This window comes from Cupressus sempervirens, chromosome 6 (genome assembly GCF_028749045.1).
Source record: "Cupressus sempervirens isolate cs-2001-9-10 chromosome 6, ASM2874904v1, whole genome shotgun sequence".
Classification (NCBI taxonomy): domain Eukaryota; kingdom Viridiplantae; phylum Streptophyta; class Pinopsida; order Cupressales; family Cupressaceae; genus Cupressus; species Cupressus sempervirens.
Window position 1 is genome coordinate 326,543,896 of NC_143123.1, and position 9,435 is coordinate 326,553,330.

Consider the following 9,435-nt stretch of genomic DNA (forward strand, 5'->3'; position numbering starts at 1 on the left):
AAAAAAGGTATTGAGCTAGCTATGTTTGTATCTAAAAGAGTTCTAGAGGTTGTCATTGGTGATCCTAGGAGATTTCAGCAGATTAACACATACCTTGCTTGCAACTCTGCCAAACTTAAAATGTGCAAGGTTTTGTTAATTTAAATACAAGAAAATTGTTGTTATAGTAGAGATACAAGCTTCTTTTTCAGAAAGGAAACATGGGTGGAGCCCAACAATGGATCAATTTGAATCATAGTTTGTGAATATAGAGAGACAATCACAGTTTATTAAGGATGTTATGGCTGATTGCACTTCACTGTCCACTCTAGAGGATAAACAAAACAAATGCCAAATATACATATATGATGATGTAACAAATATACATACAGCATTGAAGTTTTAAACAAACAAATCCCTCTAATATGTGGCCTGGTGATGTAATTATAGCTTCAAATTAGAAGAAAAATTGAGACTTTAAATCAAAGAAGGGTTTTAGGTGTTTGGATGGGCAAGGCATCACAGACTAGTAGAGGGCATTGCATATGCCACTCCAAGATTCTATGCAAAGAATGGTACATTTGTAAACTATTATATGTATCATGGAGGCACAAATTTTTGAAGATCAAGAGGGCCTTTATCACAGCAAACTATGATTATGATGCACCAATTGATGAAGCCAAAGATTCTTCCTACCATTCATCCAGAAAGTGTGAGAGTAAGATAAATTTCCAAGGATATAATACAAGCATTGTAAAGGGGAATATGACATGAGTAAAGTTGGAGTGATGTATAGTATGGAAATACAAGAACTGATAGTGATTCTCCTTGCAGTCAGGATCCCTATAGCATAACTGATGAGAAATCCTATTCCCTAAAGTTGTGGCATGGCAAAGATGAAGCACTAGATGATCAATTGGTCAAGGAGAGTCACAATTCTAGAAAAAGAAGTGGTGAAAAAGTGTCCACCCATCACTTGGATGGATTAAATTAGGAAGTTTTAGCTCTAGATGATAAGATGGTGAATGCATTTTTCCTCTCAAGTGGGAAGATAATGGTTTTCACGGGTTTGCTAAAAGCATTTCCATCTGATGTAGAGATAGCAACAATCATCTCGCATGAGGTTGGACACTGTGTGGCTAGGCATGTAGCTGAAGGATTGACAAATAATTTGTAGTTTACAATCATACAATTGATTTTTCTATAGTTTATTGGGATGCCAGATGTTGTGAATATGATGTCAACCCTACTCTTGAGGTTTCCCTTTTCAAGAAGGATGGAAATGGAAGCTAACTATATCAGGTTACTTTTAATGGCATCAACTAGACATGATCCATGCATAGCTCCTACTATTTATTTTAAACTTAGACAATTAGGTGGTGGCGATTCAATGATTTAAAATTATTTGTCTACTCATCCATCTGGAAAGAAAAATGCAGTCACAAGAGAAACTCTTGTTATGTGCATACAATATCATGGCACCATCAAATAGAGAGTAGGTATAGCGAATAATATGCATATAAAAATCAAAAGTTCTAGTGAAACCCAGGGCAGCCAAAAAATTAAAGAACCCACAAGTAATAAAACTAAAATGACAAACATTTTCAAATATCTTCTATGCTCCATGGCGACAAGCAGCAAACCCCATTTGGGTTTCTTATAAGAGTGGCTAAAAATTATTTCTTTATGATATATGCAGCATTGAAGCTAAAAAGCTTATTCATAGCAACTAGAACTATTCAGATATCAAAATGAGAGAAAGGAAAAGAGCAACAACATAATTTCATAACGGCACCATACCTCCAATCAGCAAGCACAGTAATAGAAAATAAAATGAGTGCCCCAACAAGAAAACAAAGGAAGCCATGGTGACTAAAAGCATGCCTAGCATGAAAGAAAAACTCGTATGCTCGTGCATTTTTCTAGAAATAGGGAGAAATTTGAATTTTATCTTTAGTTCCAAAAAAAACAAGAATGGTGGCCAAAGCAACAGTAAAACCTTTCATTCAAACATGGCATACCTTTCATGTTATGAAACAATGGTGGCTATCATTTTAAATCAGAAGATCTCCTTTACAAGGATGGAAAGAACCAATAAAACCCTTCAAGAAATAGTGTCAAGCAACAATGGAAACCATAAAAACCCTAACTGTGGTTATCTTCATCATTCAAAGCTTCCACAATGCAAGAAATGAAACATTCTAGGGTATTCAAGCCTTTTTTGTGCCCTTTTGATTTTTCAATAAAGTTTGGAGTCCATGAGCTGTTTAGAGGGGATTTTAATCTCTTTTAAAACTTTTGTTTTTATTGTGAGGGAGGGTTTATGTTTATATCTTTGGCTTCTTTTTTTTATTAAGGTGAGTCTTATGTTTTTGCGTAGATGTTGCATTGTAAATGTGTGTGTGTGTGTGTGTGTGTGTGTGTGTGTGTGTGTGTGTGTGTGTGTGTGTGTGTGTGTGTGTGTGTGTGTGTGTGTGTGTGTGTGTGTGTGTGATATCCTTATAAGTCATTTAATTTTTTTCTATTTTTTCATGTAAAAGGATAAATAAGTCATTATATCCCTATGTCATGGTCTATAAGTCAGAAATCAGTTGGGAACATCTAGAGGGAATATAGGCTTTTTGGGTCGAATTTGTTTTTACCCTGTTAGTTTAAAGATATTTGTGATCAGTTGGAGTGTTTTGGGGTAATTTTTGATGAGTCATAAGCCTCATTGTGGGTTAGTAAACTCTTAGGAGTTATGAGACTTCATTTTTTGAAGTTTCTAAGCCCTGATTTTGAGGTTTTATTCTACATTCGACCCAAGTGTTGAGTTTGTACTTAATGAGTTTTGGAAACTCATTTTTGATGAGTTCTAATTTTATGAGAGAATTTTGTGACTTCTTTTTTGAGTCCTAAACTTTGTTGCAGAATCTATAATTCCTTGTCTAGAGATACAAAACAGGTGACAGCAGTGTGATTATGTTATTTTGTGTTCAATGTTAAGCCTTCTTTCTTTCTGCAAGTTCTGTGTGTGTATTTGAGTGATTTGATAGAATAACTTGAGAATTTTCATTACTCCTTGTCATTCTATCTCATTATAGCACCTATTTTTAGGAAAGTAAGTTTATTTGCAAGTTATAATATGTGTATTTAAAAGTGAAATTGATTAAAGTGAGGTGTCTATTTTCCTCCTTTTATTGTTTCATTCTTAAAACCTTATTATAAATTATTTTTGCAAATCTTTACAGGAAGATGTACTTTGCTTTCATTTCAAATAGCTGTGTAATCCTCTCCATCAAGTGTATTTGAGTTTCCATAATCACTTTTGGTGTATCACCTCTTTCTTGATTTAGGCTATAGGTCTTAGGTTTACTTTCAGCAGTTTCTCTCCTTTTCCCTACAAGTTTAAATTAAGTATTTTAGGGATTTCACTGAAATATCAAATAGGAGCTAGCCTAGAACCCATAGGTCTCATTTCATTTGCATGTCCCACATAGTAAAGTGATTCCCATGTTAAGTTAGGATTGCTGAACTTTTTCAGTTCAATACTGGGTGCAAATTCTGAAACTTAACGCTTCCTTAATAGCTTTAGTATAGGTAGGGACTTCCTTAATAGCATCCAGCAATGGTATTTTTACTATCATTTATTTTAGTTGATCAAGAAAATCAATGACTACATAGTTCTATGTGGGATGGCCTTGTTCTATCAACCTATGGGGAAATAGAGGTTCTTTGGCTACATGAGAGGTATGTTGATTTGACTCATCTATATGCTTAGTCAAAGGATCCTCAACTTTAGTTATTATAGGTTTTTGGGGTGCAGGAAGAGTGGTGCCTGACCTTAAGTGAATATCATTCAATGAGATAGCATAGCTTTTCTATTGAGCCTATTGTTTAGTATTGTTCGGATTAGGGTTTGGTTGAATTGGTAGTTGGGTCTTCTTGGAAGGAGTATTAGTGGATATAGAAGGAGATATTAGAGTTTTTTGTTGACCTAGTGGCAAAAGGGTTGGTTGACTAGATTGGGTACTCCAATTTTGAGGTTACGGCCAACCTTGTTGAGGTTGTTGCCAATCCTACTGAGGTTGTTGCCAACTATGATTTCCAGTAAAATCAATATTTTGAAAAATTTTCAATTGATTGTTACTATTATAACTTTGAAGAGGATCTTGTGGCATACCTTGTCTTTGAGCCCATGGCCATGTGTGAGCAACATAAAATACCTCTCCATTTTTGTCAATGGCTTTGAACTCGGATGGCATTGGTTGTGTCTCGACACTTGCAAAAAACTTACATCTACAGTGCTTTTTATTTTCTCTATAATGTGGACAGTATTTATCAACATGGCATTAGCTTCATATTTCTTTATTTGAGCTTGCCTGGTGTCCATTTGAGTGGCTACATCATTAATGATATATTACTTGAAGTCTGATAGTAAATTAGATAACTCCATCTTGGATACTCCCAAACTACCATTGGACTTATGTGATAGGTCTATAAGTTCCCTATCTTTCTTCATAATAGGTCTAGAATAATTCAAGCATATACTATATATATCAATCCAAGTCTTTTGAGTGATATCCCTTCCTTCCATAAGGTCTAAAGCTTCAACGCTTCCTTCATTTACACCTCTTAGAAAAAGATGTTTCCTTGACTCCTCATTCAATTTATGTTGTGTGTTATGTTGTAGGTTGAACATGAATCAAGAAATATAAGCTTTCAACGTTTCATCATCCTTTTGGGACATTTTGAAAATGTCATCTCCTTTTAAATCTTGACCCCTATAGTATTCCTTATACTTTGTGAGAAATAGATTGCTCATTGCAGACCAATCTGCTACATCATTAGCACCCAACCCCATGAACCATCTCAAAGTAGATTCTTTAAGGGTAGAAGGAAACAACTTCAATTTGTGGGCATCAGTTTTATAGTCATAATTTCTACATAGTATGTCAAACTCAAAGAGAAAGGTTTCAGGGTCTTCAGTGATCAAACCATAAAACTTGGGGAGTGCAGTAGTAGGCATGTTTTTCAAATTTTCATTACCTTGCTGAGGAGGGATGAGAAAAGGAAATGTTGATTGAGGCTGAGCCATTCCTGGAGGGGGTACTATTAGTGGTGCTTGATAGATGACAAGAGAAAGTGGATTAGCTTGGTATTCACATTTGGCAAAGAGATCATTTTGATGCAAGGATTTATCAGAGGATGAGGGTATTCATTCTTTAGCAGTAGTGAATAGATTTTTAAAAGGTTCTTCTTCATTCTTGCTATGAGGTTCTTTAGGTTCAGGATTAAAAATCTCTTCCTGAATATTATGGGGAAGAAATCTCCCAAATGGGTCTCTTCTTTTGTACATGCAAAATAATGCAAAATCTAATCTAACATAATGACTTCAAGGTTGAATTAGATTGACACCTTCCCCAGCAATGGTGCCAAAAATGGTTGGTCAACTAAATACCTTAGTAACAAATGATTGGACATCCTTTTACATTGACTCTATGATTAGACAAAATCATGTATTTTCCTAAGAATAACATATTGACTTCATTTTATTTTTTCAACCCAAGAGCATAAGCTTGAGAGGGTGACTGCAAAGTATATGCTCTCATTCCTCTTTAAGTCATTACAACTAAAACAAGAAAGGAATGTTGAAAGAAACTAAGCTAGGAACTGAAATGACATTTTGTCTTAAATCTTAGAGTAATGTTGTAAATAGTAACTCTACTTATGCACCTATGCTACAGGAACAGTTCAATGATTTTGTTATCAATGGCTACAAGAACAATAGAATTCTACTTTGCAAAGAAATAAACAAGGAAATAAAATCTATTCTAACAAAGCAGTTCACTCACCAAGTGAGCCCCCTTGGATGAGTGAACCAAAAAATGATCAAGTCTAAAAGTGGAAACTTGAACTATGTATTTTATTCATTGATAATAAGAGATTACATCTAAAAACAAGATTACACACTGCTGAATAGAACAATCTATCTTCCTTCTGGTCAAAACCAAGAAAAAATCACTTTTCAAGGTTACAATGGAAATTACTTAAAGGAAAGTTGCAACAACTTCCTACTTCTACGATCACTCGATCAATAAGGATCAATTACAGATCATAAAGTTCACAACAAATATATCATTAAATATGTTTTAACTCCTCCAAGAATATAGCAAGTTGAGGAAGCTATATTCATGCACCGCCATAATAGAAATCACACCATATTTTTCTTGTTGTGGTGATTCATCAATCTCATCAGCTTTGACTTAGCATTGAAATAGTTACTTGAATATGTGCATCAAACACCTACAAAACATTAAACACAACAACTTTGACATATATATATATATATATATATTTCATCAACAATGTTAGAAAATATATAATGTTCAAATTATCACTCTTGCAAATCCTACAGTTGCAGGAAGGAACCTACCCAAACATAAAATAGATGAGGAGGTATTGGCATGTAATATTCCTTCATTAAACCATAGAAATCCATAGATCCAAGCAAACACAGCATATCTAAACAATCTATACTTCAATCTTCATGTCTTAATATATAGATAATATATTCATAAAAACTTAAGTAATTTTTCTTAAACCATAGATTCATCAAATGTTTCTTGCAAGATAATTATCTAAAAACAAGATAAAAGATTTTTTCAAAATAATAACCTTTTAGATGCTCATCAAAAATAAAGGAGGAGTCAAGGATTAAATGGAATGGTCATCTTCTTTTGACAATATTTTGAATCATCCCAGATTCTTGGCATACTACAATGATAAAGCAAGTGTGGTAGTAGTGTATGATTTAATAGATATGCTATACAAGTTAGAGGCTAAAATGTCCAAGATAACTACAGAGCTCAAGACCATAACAGATGTAATGTTAAGCAAACACCTTAAAGAGTTAAATGCAATTAGGGATGCCACTTGACCTGATATGGACACTGATGTTGCTATCTGGGAAGTGATAGCAAATATAGAGGTCATACCATCTAGTGAAAGTGATTAAGATAGCTCAAAGATGTAGTTAAAGGAAAAAGAGACAAAAAGATAAAGAAAAGGTAAGGAAAGTGATAAGTAGTTAAAGACCAACAAAAAAATGCTCAAGATGTCTACAGAAAGTGCCATCTGCCAATTTTGCAACTGCATCCTTTTTTATCAAAGTACAAAGAATGTTTGTAATGTAACAGTATAGAAATATCTTTATATCTAAATCTTTTTGCAATCTTCCTATAAAAGGATTTCCAAGATGTGGAGTGAGGGTTTGAAATTTGTATAATTTTAATGTTCATGCTATTTGCAGTCAGTCTAGTTCTTTTTGTGTCAATTGTATGTTGTTTCAAATTTGCATACTAAGAATACAATGAATCTTAAATGAAGGAATTTTCATATTTTGAGTACTACACCAATGATTTATTATTTTCAAAGAATATTAATACAAAGAGGAAGTTCTAAATATCTATGTCTCTAAGTTTTGTCTCCATTTTCATATGCTTGTTATTTTGGGATTGAGTGAGAAAAGTTCATACAATTTAATGCAATTGGGATAGGTTGTATGTCAATTTATTGTTGCTTTTAATTCAAAGAATTAACTAAATGCTTCCATAAATTGATAGGGTTTCTAGGCGTATGAGAGGAATATCATAAGAATGGAGTATAGGGTTAACAACTAATGAATTTAATTACAAGTCAATTAAATAGGTCAATTATTTACTAGTGTGACTCTATATAGAAATGGATAAGGCACTAATCATAAGTCATTATGTAAATTGATACAATTATTTGGTTACACAAAAACATAAAAATTAAAATCAATATTTTCCATTTCTATAATGAAGAATCAAATTGTTGGTCATTACTTATTTGTAATAGCTTTCCTCTGAGTTATAGATGGCTATTGTAATCAAGGAGTTAATTGCAAATCCAAGAAGATTGTTGTCCATTTTTTGTTATAGGGGATAGATCTGAAAAGAAAAGTGTAAGTGAATAAGTTTTGAAGAAGAATATCAAAATAACTAGTCATTTCCATCCCTAAGGTGCACCCGCCTTTGTCTTGCAAAGCTTAAAGTGTAGAGAGTCTCTGTGCTTTATTAAAGTTGGTCTAGATCTTAGACGAATCTAGTTCAATATGAGAATTAGCTAATCCTTAGACTGAGTTTTATCTCTTGTATCCTGATATTAGTTATTTTGTAACCTAGTATTTTTAAAACACCAATAGGACTTTTTGTTGGTGGATGTAGTCCAGGGATTGGGTGAACCACATTAAATCCTTGTGTTGTGTGTTCTCTTCTATGCAATCTATTATTTTCCAATATTAGTATTATTTTTTGATATGGTTATATTTTCATGTAATTTTTACTTATGTTTGTGTTTAATCCTAACAGTTAATCACAATATAATGAAAAATATGGCATGCATCTATACCATCTTAAATTGGACTACAAAATTTCCACTTTTGATATTGGTATTAGATCTCCTTTTACACTTTCCTTATTTCAAAAATACAAAAAAAAATGTTACATTGCATAGTGTGTTTGTTCAAGATGATTTATTTCTTTCATGATTACTTTGATGATAGTTTTAGGAGCAAAACTTTAGATAAGGTGATGCAGGAGCATCTTAGGTTTTCTCAGTGGCATATTTTGGAGTTCTTGGGAGGAGGCTTGATAGTTGCTTTGGAAGGTTCTTGGACTAGAACTTGGTCAAAAAAGGAGTGGTGCTCAATTGCTTTTGGGTTTAGTGTTAGCCAAGTAGCTTGGTCTTTCAAAGGAGCTGAACATGATCTTGGATCTTAGCATGGTTTTTTGTGCTCAACATGTATTGGTTGCTTGGCAATGCTTGTGGGAGCTCAGAAATGCTTGGGAGTTTGCTAACACTCAGAAGTTTTTTTGTGTTGACTGGAGTTCTTAGTGTATTAATGCATGTAGCATGTGATCATGACATGGATCAATCTAGGAGTCTATATGGAGCTATTTGTGGTCTTGGTTTTCTCTCCTATGTGCATTCAAATTATGTTTGTAAATGTGGGGCTTGTCCTAAGTATTTTGTATGGTTATTGTGTGCTAATTGTGGGTTAATGTAAGGGTTAACATTTTTTATTTAATGTCTGTTGTGAGCTAACTTGTGGCTTAAATATTCATTTAATGCAAGGGGTTTATTTAATTGTAATTGCTAGGCTGACTTGTGGCTTAGTTGGGTATAATTAGGGGGTCTAGTGGAGTCTTTAGGTATTCATTCATGGAGTGATTCATTCATTCAAAGGGAGTGGATCCTAAGTTTAGCGTGGAGTAGATGAAGGGAAAGTTTACCTAATTCTGTGGATAGAGCACCAAATGTGAAGTAGTTTATAGTATGATTGTGGCAGAGATATGAATTTGGAGAAGAGCTAGTGACTATGGTTTAGAAACAAGGAGGGTGCTTGGTGGCTTACGAGTATAAGTTGAGATCTTGGGGGTTTTCTACCAGAGT

The 9,435-nt window shown here is 33.7% G+C and overlaps 1 pseudogene; it reads left to right on the top strand.

The window, feature by feature from the left end:
* The first annotated feature begins 640 nt into the window (after nt 1–640).
* Nucleotides 641–1,471, top strand: LOC149552489 (mitochondrial metalloendopeptidase OMA1 pseudogene; annotated as a pseudogene).
* The last annotated feature ends 7,964 nt before the right edge of the window (nt 1,472–9,435 follow it).